The sequence below is a fragment of the Phyllostomus discolor genome, chromosome 2 (genome assembly GCF_004126475.2).
Source record: "Phyllostomus discolor isolate MPI-MPIP mPhyDis1 chromosome 2, mPhyDis1.pri.v3, whole genome shotgun sequence".
NCBI lineage: Eukaryota > Metazoa > Chordata > Mammalia > Chiroptera > Phyllostomidae > Phyllostomus > Phyllostomus discolor.
The window spans coordinates 159,959,464-159,975,787 of NC_040904.2; positions in this window are offsets into that span (position 1 = coordinate 159,959,464).

Below are 16,324 nucleotides of genomic sequence, written 5' to 3' on the forward strand. Positions count from 1 at the left end.
ATATGAAATGTTAAAGGGACTTATCTAAGAAAAAGATGAAGATCAAAAATACAAACAGCAAAATGACAACAAACTCATAACTATCAACAACTGAACCTAAAAAAATAAAAACAGCCCCGGCTAGTGTAGCTCAGTGGACTGAGCACAAGCCTGTGAAACAAAGGGTCACTGGTTTGATTCCCAATCAGGGCACATGCCTAGGTTGTGGCCCAGGTCCCCAGTAGGAGACATGTGAGAGGCAACCACACAATGATGTTTCCCTCCCTCTCTTCTTCCTTCCCTTCCCCTCTCTCTAAAAAAATAAATAAAATCTTTTTTAAAATTAAACAAAAACAAACTAAGCAAATGACTAGAACAGGAACAGATTCACAGAAATAAAGATCAGCCCTGGCTGGTGTGGCTCAGTGGATGGAGTGCCCACGTGCGAATCAAAGGGTCAGCAGTTTGATTCCCAGTCAGGGCACGTGCCTCAGTTTCCATCCAGGTCTCCAGCTGGGGGTTGCACAAGAGACAACCACACATTGATATTTCTCTCCTTCTCTTTTTTCCTCCCTCACCATCTCTCTAAAAATAAATAAAATCTTTAAAAAAAAGAAATAAAGATCACATGGAGAGTTATCAGCGGATTGGGGAGAATTGGGGGAAAAAGTATAGGAAATAAGTAGCATAAATGGTAAGTACAAAAGAGACAGGGGAGGTTAAGAATAGTATGGGAAATGGAGAAGCCAAATAACTTACATGTATGACCCATGGACATGAACTAAGGTGGGGGAATGATGGTGGGAGGGGAGTATAGTGTGGAGGGGAAACATTTCCCTTTGGGAGGAAAAAAAAAGGGGCCAACTGTAATAGCATAATCAATAAGATATATTTTTTAAAAAAGAATGCCAAATTCTAGCAGAGAGAAAAATACAAAGCAAAAAGGGAAAATCCTTGTCTTTCTGATATCCACCAAAATTGCATCTTCATGCTTTATGCCTTCCACTACTAAATCAATACAACTTCTTCTCAAATTTAAAATTTTCACAAACTTCTACAACTTTCACAAACCTTTTATAGACCTTTTTATAACTTTCACAAACTTTCTTATTCATCTTTAGAATAACTCACTTTCAATGCTTGCCCTTCAAAATTGCCTTCCATACATTCTTCTACAACCTTCACAAACCTTCTTTACACCTTCAGTAGCATAACTCATTTTCAATCCTTGTCCTTTTAACAATGGAAAGGATCATACTCTAAGTCTGTATTGGACAGCTAAAAGTCCTTAGATTTGCAAACACATTCCCTGACTTCTTGAAACACAGGCTCTTTGGTTTTATTCCTTGTCAAATCTTTATTGTGTCAAAAGAAAGAAAGGAAAATAAAATAAATTGAAATAAAATAAAAGAAACATTGTCACTTAGCATGGGGAGCTGCTATCTCTTTCCGAAAGAGGAATTTTCAATCTCCTTCACGAGTGCAGATCTCCAGCTTTCCCTTTCGGAATCAAGCACAGCAGCAGGGTCGGAGTCCTCCTCAGGTGGCGCCCACTTTATCCGTGTGTGGTGGATCCAAGGCTTGATTCCCATGAGCTTTAGAGATGAGTGTGCTGCCAGCAGAACACCATAGGGGCTGGTACATTTCTCAGCTAACTGCTGTTCAGGGCCTTGAGTCTTCCAGGTCTTTAGTGAGACTCAGTCTCCTGGTTGGAGGAAGCATAAGGACTTGTCAGATGGATGATGGACCTGCAATAAGCAAACTTTGTGCAAAAATGTTAGTGTTTGAGCCCTGGCTGGTGTAGCTCGGTGGCTTAAGCATGGGCTGCAAACCAGAGTTGCCAGTTCAATTTCCAGTCAGGGCACATGCCTGGGTTGCAGGCCAGATCCCCAGTGGTGGGCATACAAGAGGCAACCACACATTGATGTTTCTTTCCCTCTCTTTTACCCTCCCTTCCCCTCTCTCTAAAAATAAATAAATAAATATAATCTTTTTAAAAAATGTTAGTGTTTGCCCTAAATATTGTACATACTGTTTAATTTTTGGCCCATGCTCTAAAGCTAAAGGGGGGCATTCCTAAAACAGACATTTGGAAGGGTTTCCCATAAACTATTTCAAAAGGGCTTAATTTAAGCCCACTTCTCGGTGCCACCCTAATTTGGAGTAAGGCAATAGGGAATGCTTGGTCCCATTTCAAATGTGTTTCTTGGCATAGTTTTGCCAGGGTTTTCTTTATTGTGTGATTCATTTTCTCAATCTTTCCTGTAGATTTATATCTCCAAGACGCATGTAATTTCCATTGAATTTGTAGTGCCTGTCTCATCTTCTGAGATATCTCTGAAATGAATGATGGTCCATTGTCACTTTGAATGCTGTGAGGAAGCCCAGACCTGGGGATTATTTCTTTAAGTAAAAGTTTTGCTACCTCAGTCACTTTCTCTGTAATAGTAGGGTATGTATCTACCCGTCCAGAAAAAGTGTCTACAAAAACTAATAAAAATTTGAAGTTTCCTTTGGTTTTAGGTATCTGTGTAAAGTCTACTTGTCAGTCTTCAAATGGGCATAACCCTTTATGTTGTAGCACATTTCCCACCAGGGCATGTTCTGTTTTAGGATTGTTTTGGGCGCATGCTTGACAGGCTTGAGTAACCCTCTGGATGGTCCATTGCAAGTGAGGGTGCATCAGATGTGGCCTAATTAGGTCTATTAAAGCATCCTTTCCATAATGGATCCCTTCATGTAGTTGTTTGAGGATGGGCCTCAGGGATTAAGATCATACCATGAGTATTGATTGATCTTCCATATAGAATTAAGGTCAGTGTTAGAGAATCTCCATTCATAGACCCATTCCTCATCTCTTTCTATGTAATGGGGTTTAAATTTTGACAAGTCCCAGCAGGGGATCAAAGCTCCCAGGCATGGCAGCCCTACAGTGGCTTATCTTGCTGCTTTGTCAGGCAGTTGGTTTCCCTGGTTCATTTGGGAACTGTCCCTTCAGTGTCCTGGGTAGTGTATTATGGCAATCTGGTTCAATAGATTCACTGCCTCCAGCAACTGTGAGATCTCTATTGCATGTTTGACGTCCTTGTTCCTGGAGCTTAAGAGCTCTCTCTCTTTCCATATTGCCCCATGAGTGTGGACTACCATGAAAGCATATCTGGAGTCTGTGTAGATATTAACCTTCTTCCCTGGTACTAAGGCTCTGGTAATGGTTATCAATTCAGCCTTTGGTGCTGAAGTTCCTGACACAAGGGATTGGGCTATCACCTTGCCTATGGTGACTGCTACATACTCAGCTCATCGCTGACCATTTCCATGAACCTGCTCCGATCTGTATATAGTGTCCAGTCTGGTGCTGCCAGCAGCTAGTCCAGCTGATCCAGCCTACTAGAATGAACTTGATTTCCAATGATTTCCAAGTGGTCATGCTGGAGAACCAAATCTCCTTCCATGTCTGGGAGCAAGGTGGCCAGGTTCCAGGTTGCGGTAGTCTGAAAGGTAACATTTGGGTCATCTAACAGAATGGCCTGGTATCTTTCCATACTCCTTGCCATTAGCCCATGCTGTCCTTTCTCTTCTGATAGCATTAAGACCTGGTGTGGTACAAATACCATAGTAGGCCGTCCCTAAGTGAGCTCTCCACTTCTTATATATCACAGGTAGCTGCCATTTCCTGGAAGCATTCTGGGCATCTCTTTATTGTGTGATCCAACTTCTTTGAGAGATAGGCTATGGGTCAAGGGACATTTCCCAGAGTCTGGATTAGTACACTCAGTCCAAACCCTTGTCATGAATGTATAATTTGAAAGGTTTCTGTAAATTGGGCAATCCTAGTGCAGGAGCCAAAACTAGATTTTCCTTCAAAAATCAAATGCTACCTGATACTCCGGCATCATCTCTGATGCCTGATGTCATCGTTGGTTTGATTCCCAGTCAGGGCACATGCCTGGGTTGTGGGCCCAGGTCCTCAGCTGGGGGCATGTGAGAGGTAACTGTTTGATGTTTCTCTTGCACATCAATGTTTCTCTCACTCTCTTTCTCCCTCCCTCTCTCTAAATAGTAAATAAAATCTTTCATTTATTTTTGAGGTTATTTTTAAGTATATTTTATTGATTATGCTGTGACAGTTGTCCCAATTTTCTCCCTTTGCCCCCTCCTGCCTGGTCCCCTCCTTCCCTCCAGCAATTCCCCCCTTGATTCATGTCCGTGGGCCATGCATATGTGTTCTTTGGCCTCTCCCTTTCCTATATTATTCTTAACACCCCCCTGTTTATTTTGTACCTACTAGTTATGTTTCTTAATCCTTGTACCTTTCCCCCGTCCTATCCCTTCCCCCTCCCAGCTGACAACCCTCCAAATGTTCTCCACATCTATGGTTCTGTTCCTATTCTAGTTATTTGCTTAGTTTGTTTTTGTTTTTTATATTCAGATGTTGAAAGTCGTGAGTTTGTTGGCATTTTACTGTGTTTAGGTTTGATCTTTTTCTTAAATAAATTCTTTTAATATTTCATATAATAAGGACTTGGTGATTATGAACTCCTCTAGTTTTACCTTGTCTGGGAAGCACTTCACCTCCCCTTCCATTCTAAATGATAGTTTTGCTGGATAGAGTAGTCTTGGTTGCAGGTCTTTGTTTTTTGTCATTTTGAATAATTCTTGCCAATATCTTCTTGCCTGCAAAGTTACTTTTGAGAAATCAGCTGACAGTCTTATGGAGAATCCTTTGTAGATAAATCTCTGCTTTTCTGTTGTGTTTAAGATTCTCTCTTTTTCTTTCACCTATGGCATTTTAATTATGACGTGTCTTGTTGTGGCTCTCTTTGGGTCCAACTTGTTTGGGACTCTCTGTGTTTCCTGGACTTGTATGTCTATTTCTTTCACCAAATTAGGGACGTTTTCTTTCATTATTTTTTCAAGTAAGTTTTCAATATCTTTTTCTTCCTCTTCTCCTTCTGGCATCCCTATGATCCGGCTGTTGGCACTTTTGGAAATGTCCCAGAATCTTCTTATACTCTCCTCATTGTTTTTGAATTCTTGTTTCTTCATTATCTTCTGGTTGAGTGTTTATTTCTTCCTTATTTTCAAAACTGTTCATTTGAGCCCTGGCTTACTTCCCTTCACTGTTGGTTCCCTGTGAATTTTTCTTTTTCTTTTCTTTTTTTTTTTTTTTTTGTACATGCCCCTGTGGATTTTTCATTTCACTTAGTGTATGCTTCTTTTTTCCCCTTATGATTTTGCCATACTCAGTGAGTTCTCTGAGCCTCCTTATCGCCAGTGTTTTGAACTCTGCATCTGATAGATTGGCTATCTTCATTTCATCTAGTTCTTTTTCTGGGGTTTTGTTCTGTTCTTTCATTTGGGCCATATTTCTTTGTCTCCTTGATTTGGAAACCTCCCTGTGTTTGTTTCTGTGAATTAAGTAGAGCTTCTTTGACTCTCCATCAGTGCACCTGCTATATTGTAAGGGACAGAGCCTTAGGTATTCACCAGGGCAGGGCAACCCGCTTCACCACTTTGTGGCTCTGTATGATGTGGGAGCGGTCGGAGAGGGGACAGTGCTGCTGCCTGGCTGCTGGAGGCTTGCTCGGCACTTGCCCCTTTTCCAGTCACTTCACTCACTTCCCATATATGACTGGCACTCCTCTAGCTGTTACCCTGGTGGTGGTTCCCAGAGTAGGTGGGTTTGTGTGTGTTCCAGGGCTGTGCAGGCCCTTTACATGGGCTCTCCTGAGAGCCTGTCAGTTTCTTCCACTGCTTCAACCCTCACTGGTGTTTACAGTCAGAAGTTATGAGGCTTTATTTCCCAACTCTGGAACCCTGAGCTAAACAGTATGGACTGGGGCTGGGATAGCTTGCTCCCAAGGTATGCCTCCGGATTTTTATCCACCACATGTGAATGCAGGACCACCCATCTGTCAGCAATCACCACCTCACCAATGCCACCTCACCATCATCATACCACCACACCACCACACCACATGCTCTCTACCTTGGCTCCGCCCACCCCCCCCACCCCCCGCACCTGTCTGGATGAATGTGGCTTCTTTAAATCCTTGGTTGTCAGACTCCGGTGAAGTTTGATTTTCTGGCAGTTCTGGATGTTTTCTGTTTTCAGGTTAGCTGTAATTCTTCTTTTGGTTGTGGAAGGAGGCAACACATGTCTTGGCGGGACACCTCCATCTTGACTGGACGTCCTTAAATAAAATCTTTTTTAAAATGCTACCTGACAATCTCTTGTCCATTCTAAAGGTTCACAGTCCAGTCTTTTCAGGAATTATACAGTGGCTTTGCTGTAAATCCAAAGTTTGGAATCCAAATTTGGCAGAATCCTGTAATCCTTAACAACCCACAAAGACACCTCTGGTTCTCTGGAATTTTTATTTTAATGGCTTGTTTTCTATTTTCCATCAAGCTCCTAGTACCCTGTTTCAGTTGGAACCCTAGGGATGCCACCTCCTGCTTGCAAATCTGAGCCTTGTGAGTTGATACTTTATATCCCCTTTTTGCTAAATGATTCAGGACTGTGATGGTGTTGAGCAAACCATCCTTGTAGGTATTCCTGGCTATCAGTAAGTCGTCTATGTATTGTAAAAGAACTCATGATTTCAATTGAAGATGTCTTCATTCTTTTGCTAATACTTTCCCAGATATAGTTGGGGAGTTCTTAAATCTTTGTGGCAACACGGTCCAACAGTATTAGAGCATGGCTTTAATTCCTGGGTCCTCTCATTTAAAGGTGAATAGTAGTTGAGCCTGTTCCTCTACTGGGATGCAGAAAAAGGCATCCTTCAAGTCTAGAACTGAAAGCCCTTTGCTAAATCAGGCACCATGGTTGGCAAAGTGTAAGGGTTGGGCATGGGAGGATGAATGTCATGGACAACACCATTTATGGCTCTAAGATCTTGTACATATCAATATTCATCAGAGTGAGACTTTTTAAAAAGATGTTATTTATTTTTAAAAGATTTTATTTATTTTTAGAGAGGGGGAAAGGGAAGGAAAAGAGAGGGAGAGAAACATCAATGTGTGGTTGGCCCTAACCCACCCCCAACTGGAGACCCACCCACAACCCAGGCACGTACTCTGACTGGGAATCAAACCGGCAACCTTTTGGTTTACAGGCTAGTCCTCCATCCACTGAGCTACACCAGCCAGGGCAGAGTGAGACTTTCTGACTGGTAAAATGGGAGTGTTACAGGGAGACTAGTGTGACCAAATTAGTCCCAATTTTAAGAATTTCTGTAGCATTGGCTGAATCACCTACAAATCCTTTTTATGGGGGTAATTTTTTCTCCCACAGGATTCATGTGCTTTCTTTTAGGTAATGTTTATGGGTTGGGTGTTAACCAGTTCACCTGGGGTTCTGTTGGCCCAAATGATTTGATTGACCTACTCATAGATCTCAAGTGGGATGAGTTCACCTCTGAGACCTTCTGGGAGTCAGGAATGACTGCAATTGGAGAGCATGTTCCCGTGGGACCTATATACATAATTGCTGCTTTTCAGGAGGAAAAGTAATTTGTGCTTGCAATTTACAAAGCAAATCTCAGCTCAGCAATGGAATGGGGCAGTTTGGCATGTAGAGAAAACTGTGCATAAGCTTTTGATCCCCAAGCTGGCATTCCAGAGGTTGAAGGAACACCGGAAATTCTCCAGTCACTCCAGTAACCATTACTATGTCTGAACTTTTTTTGGTTAATTTTGTATTTAGCGCTGAGTTTGTAGCTCCCATATCTACAAGAAAGTCAACTAGCTTGTTCCCCACTGTCAGTTGTATCCAGAGCCCCTGTGGGGAAATAGAAATAGGTCAGAGGATGTCTGAGGGGCCTCCTCATTTGTCATCAGACTCCTCTTCCTTTTTTAGCATTTCCTAGTTAGGGTTTTTATCCTCTTTAATTTTCCTTTTGAATTTTGGACATTACCTTCTCCAGCAGCCCTCCTCCTGGCCTCCTGGGCCTCCCCCTTTTCCTTTCAGGTTCCATCTCTCCTTCTTGTTTCCCCACCTTGTTTCTGTGGCCTGAGAGGGAGCATTCCTTAACATAAAAAAGGCCATACACAAGAGACCTATAACCAACATCATACTCAATGGGCAAAAACTAAAAACTTTCCCACTAAGATGAGGAACAAGACAAGTTTGTCCACTTTCACCACTTCTATTCAACATAGTATTGGAAGATTTAGCCATAACAATCAGACAAGAAAAGGAAATAAAAGGCATCCAAATTGGAAAAGAGGAAACAAAACTGTCATTGTTTTCAGATGACATGATAGTGTATATAGAAAATCCTATAGACTCTGCCAAAAAACTGCTCGATCTAATAAATTAATTTGGCAAAATAGCAGGATACAATGTCAATATTCAGAAATCAAAGGCATGTTTGTACACCAACAATGAAACATCAAAAACAGAAATCAAGGGGAAAAAATCTCATTTGATATAGCAACGAGAAAAATAAAATACCTAGGAATAAACCTAACCAAGGAGGTAAAAGACCTGTAGTCAGAAAACTACACAACACTAAAGACAGAAATTAAGGAAGATACACAAAAAAATGGAAACACATATCGTATTCATGGATCAGAAGAATTAACATCATAAAAATGTCCATACTACCCAAAGCAATTTATAGATTCAACACAATACCTATTAAAGTACCAATGGCATAATTCACAGATATAGAACAAACACTTCAAAAATTTATATGGAACCATAAACAACCCCAAATAGCTGCAGCAATTCTGAGAAAGAAGAGCAAAGAAGGAGGGATCATAATACCTGATATCTAACTGTATTAAAAGGCTACTGTAATCAAAACAGCCTGGTACTGGCATAAGAACAGACACATGGACCAATGGAACAGAATAGAGAGCCCAGAAATAAACTTAAGTCTCTATGGTCAGCTAATATTCAACAAAGGGGGCAACAAAATAAAATGGAACAAATATAGCCTCTTCAACAAATGGTGTTGGGAGAGGTGGACAGCTACATGCAAAAAAAATGAAACTTGGTCACTAACTTACACCATACACAAAAATAAATTCAAGTTGGATGAAAAACTTAAATATAAGTCATGGCACTATTAAAATCCTAGAGGACAACATAGGCAGGAAAATCTCAGATATTCCATGCAGCAAAATTTTCACTGATATGTCCCCTAGAGCAACAGACACAAAGGAAAGAATAAACAAACAGGATCTCATCAAAATAAAAAGATTCTGCATGATGAAAGAAAACAGTATTAAAATAAAAAGAGAACCAACCATATGGGAAAACATATTTGCCAATGATACCTCAGACAAGGGCTTGATCTCCAAAATAAATATAGAACTCACATGACTCCACTCTAAGAAGACAAGCAACCCAATTAAAAGATGGGTGAAGGACTTGAACAGACACTTCTCCAAGGAGGACATACAAAGAGTCCAGACACATACGAAAAGATGCTCAGTATCATTGGCCATCGGAGAGATGCAAATTAAAATACACAATGAGATACCATTTCACACTGGTCAGAAAGGCCATCATAAACAAAGCAACAAACAACAGGTGTTTGAGAGGTCATGGAGAAAAGGGAACCCTAGTGCACTGTTGGTGGGATTGCAGACTGGTACAACCACTATGGAAAACAGTATGGAATTTCCTCAGAAAACTAAAAATGGAACTAATTCCTTTTGACCCGGCAATTCCACTGCTAGGATTATATCCTAAGAACCTTGAAACACCAATTCAAAAGTACCTATGCACCCCAATGTTCATAGCAGCACAATTTACAATAGCCAAGTGTTGGAAACAACCTAAGTACCCATCTGTAAATGAATGGGTCAAAAACCTGTGGTACATTTACACAATGGAATTCTACTCAGCAGAAAGAAAGAAGGAGCTCCTACCCTTTGTGACAGCATGGATGGAGCTGGAAAGCATTATGCTAAGGGAAAGAAGCCAGGCGGTGAGGGACAAATACCATATGATCTCACCTTAACAGGAATCTAATCAACAAATCGAACAAGCAAGCAAAATATGACCAAAGATATTGAAAGTGAGAACAGGCTGACAGTGACCAGAAGGGAGAGGGGAGGGGTAATGGGGGAAAAGGGTAAGGGTTTGCAGGAACAATTATAAAGGACACATGGGCAATAACAAGGCGGGAAGAAACAGGGGAAGGAGGTGGGAGGGGCTGGAGGAGTCAGGGGGAATTATTCTGCACTCGAACAACAATTTAAAAAATGTTAAAAAAAAAACAAAACAAACCCAAACACTGTGGCCTGTTTTAAATTCCTTGCTTCCTGGGCATTGTAAACTTTAAAGGCTCTGTCCACCAACTGGGAGGGATTCATTGCTAATGCCCCATCTAAACATTGGTGTTTCCTTCTGATATATGGGACATTTTGCCCAATAAAAATAATATTTACCATCCAGACATTTTCTGGTGCCTGTGAGTCAGCATCACTGGTCTTTTGATAAGTCTGACAGATCCTTTCTAAAAATTCAGAAGGATCTTCATTTGCTTTTTGTTGAAGGTCCTGTATCATATTCAGGTGCTTTTGCTTAGGCAACCCTTTCTTAAGCCCTTCCAATATGTACCTTTTGTAATAGTCTAGGAAGGTTAGGTTCCCACCATTTGGGTACCAGTTGGGCTCTGTCAAGGGAAATTAAGGTTGGGGGTCCCACTGGGATTCTATTGGTAGAGGTGTTGAGACCCTTCATTGGCCTTATTTATAACTAGCTGCCTTTCATCCACCATTAGCAGGATGTTAAGGAGAGTCTGTAGAGCTGCCCAATTTGGATGATGAGCAGCAAAAATGAACATGACACCCTGGCTGGTATAGCTCAGTAGACTGAGCACAAGCTTGTGAACCAAAGAGTTGCTCATTCAATTCCCAGTCTCTAGGTCACATGGCTGGGTTGCAGGCCAGGTCCCCAGCACGGGGCATGCAAGAGACACCACACATTGATGTTTCTCTCCCCCTCTTTCTCCCTCCCTTCTCCACTCTTTAAAATAAATAAATAAAATATTAAAAAAATAAAAATATAAAAATGCTTAAAAATAAGACATTTCTAAAAATGAAGCAAATGATACACTTTAAAAACAAACTTGGATGCATGACTTCATTATTCCAAACGTGTGCTCACAAGCAAGTTTTAGTGTCTTAGCCTCTGCCAACCAGTACCACAAATAGTAGCCACCAAACAGTGGCCCCCTAAAACTCAGGTGATCCTCACTCACTCTTAGAGTCCATCTCCTTCTCAGACCTTTTTCCTTCCACCAGCCAGGCATTTCAGGTGGCCGTTGACTTGAGCAGGAATGCAGAGGAATTCCCCAAGACTGGGAAATCCCCACAGTCTGCTCTTGGGGCCAGCCTGCCACATGCCACTGGGACCAGAGCCCAAACCCTCTGGGACTTACCAAGGTCTACAGGGCCCCGTGTTAGGTTCCAAATCTGTTACCAAATGAAAGTGAGGTTTGGCTGCCAGCTGCCACCCATATAGGCAAATTCTGGAGGCATATGTTTGGTGAGAAAAGGAAAGGGGTCTTTTATTTTTATTTTATTTTTTTTAAGATTTTATTTATTTTATTATTTTTTTTAGAGAGGGAAGGGGAGAGAGAGAGAGAGAGAGACATCAATGTGCGGTTGCTGGGGGTTCTGGCCTGTGACCCAGGAATGTACCCTAGCTGGGAATCGAACCTGGGACACTTTGGTTTCCAGCCCGCGCTCAATCCACTGAGCTACACCAGCCAGGGCTTTATTTTTATTTTTCTTAAGATTTCATTTATTTACTTTTAGAGAGAGGGGAAGAAAGGGAAAAAGAGAGGGAGGGAAACATCAATGTGTGAGAGAATCATCAATCAGTTGCCTCTCCCACACCCTCAACTGGGTACCTGGCCTGCAACCCAGGCGTGTGCCCTGGCCAGGATTCGAATCAGTGACCCTTTGATTTGCAATCAATTCACTGAGCCACACCAGCCAGGGCTGCCTCTTTTAAACTCTGCTTCTGTGAATATTATTATTCTACACATCTCTGCAAGAGTTTCTTGTGGTGTATACACATGAGTGAAATTGCTGGGTCATGGGTAAAGACATTTTCAACTTCATTATGTAGTGCCAGACTATGGCACTGATTCATACTCCCACCAGCAGCACATCAAAGTTCCAACTTTTTCTCACTGTTGCCAGCACTTTGTATAGTAAGACCGTCTCACTTGTGCTGATCTGTTTGCGGAGTAATGATATCTCACTTTGATTTTAATTTTCAGTTTCCTCCTTACTCTTGTGGTTAAGCGTCTTTTCAAAGTGTATAGTTTATTTGTATTCCCTCATGCCATGAAATGCATAGTAAAATCTTTTGTCCAGTTTTCTATTGGATTGTTTGTGTTTTCAATTTGATTAATACTTCATTACATATTATGGATACTTGTCCTTTGAAGGGCATGTCTTACAAATGTCTTCTCTCATACGTAAGGTTTGTCTTTTTACTCTCTTTATAATAGTTTTTGATGAACCAAAGTTCTTAATTTTAATATAGAAAAACTTACCTTGTTCTTTATAGGTAATGCTTTTGATTTAGTGGTCATAAAGAGAGCCTCTCTTACTATCTTCCCAAAGATTCAGAGCTCTGCCTTGAACTTTTAGGTTTATAATACTCCTGGATTTGGTTTTTGTGAATAGTGAGGTAGGGAGGTCAATATTTTTTCCTCGTGGACTTTTGGTTATTTCAGTGCCAGTCACTGTAAAGTCTGTCTGCAGTGCTCCTCGGTCCTATTACTCCCAGTCTCTGCATGTGCGAGTCTGTTTCTGGGCTCTTTGTGGCATTCTGTTAATCTGCTTACCTTTCTCTGCACCAGCTCCGCGCTGTTTTAATCACTATAGCTTTAGGTCTTGATCCCTGATAGGTAAGTTCTCCCAGGAATCAGTTTGTCAGAATCAACCAAAAATAATGTAGGACTTGACTGGGACTTCATTTTAATCTCCAGACCAATTTGAGGAGAACAGATATATTCTCAGTAGTCACTCTACCAGTCCATGCACTTAGGGAAGTGATTAGCAGTGTAGAAAGCCATGTTCTCTAACCAACACAATTGTCATAAATCAATAATAACAAGAGCCTCATAAAACACCATACCTTTGGAAATTAAATAAGTAGTCCTTGATAACTGAAAAGTTAAAGAAGGAGTAAAAACTGTCTCCTTTCTTTTATGTAGGTCTTGTTAATGGCTACAAATAAAGTTTTATTGTTTTCTGTCCAGAGATCTTGCACAGTTTTGTTAGGTTTACTAGGCTCTTTTTATTATGCCTTTGTAAGTATCATTTTTTAGACTTTTCACTTTATAACTTTTGCTGGTATATAGAAATCTGATTGGGTTTTGCACAACAATTTTGTGTTTAGCAGACTCTTTAAAGTTTCTTTTAATTTGTTATGAAATAAAATATACACTTAAAAAACTCCATAAAACAGCCCTGGCTGGTGTGGCTCAGTGGATTGAGCACCAGCCTGTGAACCAAAATGTTGCTAGTTCGATTCCCAGCCAGGGCACATGCCTGGGTTGCAGGCCAGGTCCCTGTAGGGGGTGTACAAGAAGCAGCCAACTGATTTTTCTCTCTCACACTGATGTTTCTCTCCATCTATTTCTCCCTCCCTTACCCTCTCTCTGAAAATAAAGAAATAAAATCTTTATTAAAAATTGCATAAAACACATGTATAGTTTCATGAGTTATTCTAAGGCAAAAGTCTGTAAATATCATTCAAGTAAAGAAATAGAAGTTTACCAGCCATTCCATAAAAGTGTACACATGTGCTCTGCTGCAGAGTCCACCCTTGTTCTTCCCCAGAGATAACCGCTATCCTGACTTTTATACTCATCACTTACATTTCTCTATGGTTCGCAGCTCCCAAGGCACTATAGACTTCTTAAGACTCAGTCTTAGCATTCTTCTTTTATTTCACTTTTAAATAGGTGAAAATTTTAAACAGTTACATTGAGATATAATTTACATGCCATAAAATTCATCATGATATGTGTGAAGTTTTATTACCTTTATTTAATTTATAGTTGTGCAACCACCATGATAATCTACTTTAAGTAATTTCCATTACACTCACAAGTTTCCTGCACCCATTTACAGTTAAGCCCCACTTGCGCCCCTAGCCAGGTACACTTTGATCTGCTTTCTTTATCAATTTTTTTCCTGGCACTTCATGTAAATAGAATGATAAAATATGTAGTTTCCTGCATCTGACTTCTTTCATTTCAAATAATTTTTAAATGTTTTTAATCCTCATCCGAGGATATATTTATTGATTTGAGAGAGAGAGAGAAGCACCAATGTGAGAGAGAAATCTTACAGCCCAGAGTTCTAGTGCCAAGAAAACAAGTCCCCATAACTTCTGACTGTAAGAACCAGTGGGGATTGTGGCTGAGTGAGACCCAGCTGTTCCTCTTAAAGGGCTTGGACATGAACTTACTCAGATTCACTTCCTCTGAGCTCCAGCACTGGGGCAGCAGCTTGAAAGGCACCAGGGACACACGGGAAAAACGGAATTGTCTTGTATTGGGGAGAGATGGGGGGGTGCAGCTTTCTGCCAGGCAAAAGTGCTGGAAGAAGCCACTGTTGCTTTTCTGAGACTTTGCTGCACGCCCCCCTGCATCTCTCTCTCTCTCTCTCTCTCTCTCACACACACACACACACACACACACACGAACACACACAGAGCCAACAAGTGGTGCCGTATCCGAGACTCCATTAACCTGGCTCACACTCTTTGCCCCATCCTGGGGATTCCCTGAGACCCCGTCCCACCCAGCTCACAAGCCCATCCAAGCTGTTTCCAGTAGCTTTTCCATATAACTGGCCTCTCTTGCCTCATGCTTCAGGTTTTCTTAAAATCTCTCAAGTAGTAACTGGCCTCTGAGTACCTCCTACCTCTTGCTAAGTGGCCCCAGGCCTGGCACTGGTGGCAGCCTGCCCTGGTTCACAGCTTGGCCTCTTCTGGCTATCTCCAATCCCAACACAGTAGCAGCCATCTGCAAATTACTCTGTATCTCGTGCTGGGTGGCCCGAGGCAGGGCATAGATGGTGGCTGACTTTGCACCTCTCAGGAGACCCCACGGCCAGTGCACCCCATGGACAACTTCAGACCACATCAGATTATAACCCTATCACCTCCACAAGCAGCATGCTCAAGGGGGGACTCAGTGAACACCAAAGCCCACTGAAGCAAGTCCTGCTCTGTAGGGTCAACTTCTGCACAGTAGCTCCTCTGCTGTAGTTGTAGCTGGTCCTCACAGACTATTGACCTAGGGGGTCAGTCCCTCCCAGTAATGCCAACAGCAACTAAGACTCAACTGCAAAAGCTGTGCACACAGCCCACACAGGGATACACCTGGAGTGCCCAGCTTGGGTGACTGGGGAGGCTGTACCACTGTGCCCTACAGGGCACCTACCACGTAAGACCACTCTCCCAAGTCTGTGAGATGTAGCAGCCCTCCCTAACACATAGAAACAAACATAGGGAAGCAGCCAAAATGTGGAGACAAAGAAACAGTTCCAAAATGAAAGGAGAGAAGAAATCTCCAGGAAAAGAACTAAATGAAATGGAGGCAAGCAAACTACCAGATACACAGTCCAAAACAATGGTTATAAGGATGCTCAAGTGCCCTGGCTGGTGTGGCTCAGTGCATTGAGTGCTGGCCAGCAAACAAAAGGGTCCCTAGTTCTATTCACAGTCAGGGCACATGCCTGGGTTGCAGTTGGGTCCCCAGTTGGGGGCGTGCAAGAAGCAACTGATTAGTGTATGTCTCACACATCGATGATTCTCTCCCTCCAAAAATAAATAAGTAAATAAAATCTGTTTAAAAAAAAGGATGCCCAGGAACTTAGTGAGTACTTCAACGACATGAAAAAGGACATAGAAACCATAAAAAATAACTAGTCAGAAATTAAGGATACATTGGCCCTGGCCAGGTTGCTCAGTTGGTTATAGAATCGTCCCGATGTGCCAAATCTGGGACCCAATATGTGGGTTCAATTCCTGGTTATGGCACATATGAAAATCAGCCAATAAATGCACAGGTAAGTAGAACTAGTCCATGTTTCTCCCTCTCAAATCAATTTTTTTAAAATTTAAAAAAGAACAAGAAAAGAAATGATGAATACAATAACTGAAATGAAGAATAATTTATAGGGAATCAACAGTAGAATAGATGACTCCGAGAATCAAATCAGTGATTTGGGACATAAGGAAGCAAAAAACACCCAATCATAACAACAAATAGAAAAAAAAAATCCAAAAAGAAGATGGTGTAAGGAGCCTCTGGGACAACTTTAAGCATACCAACATTCACCTCAT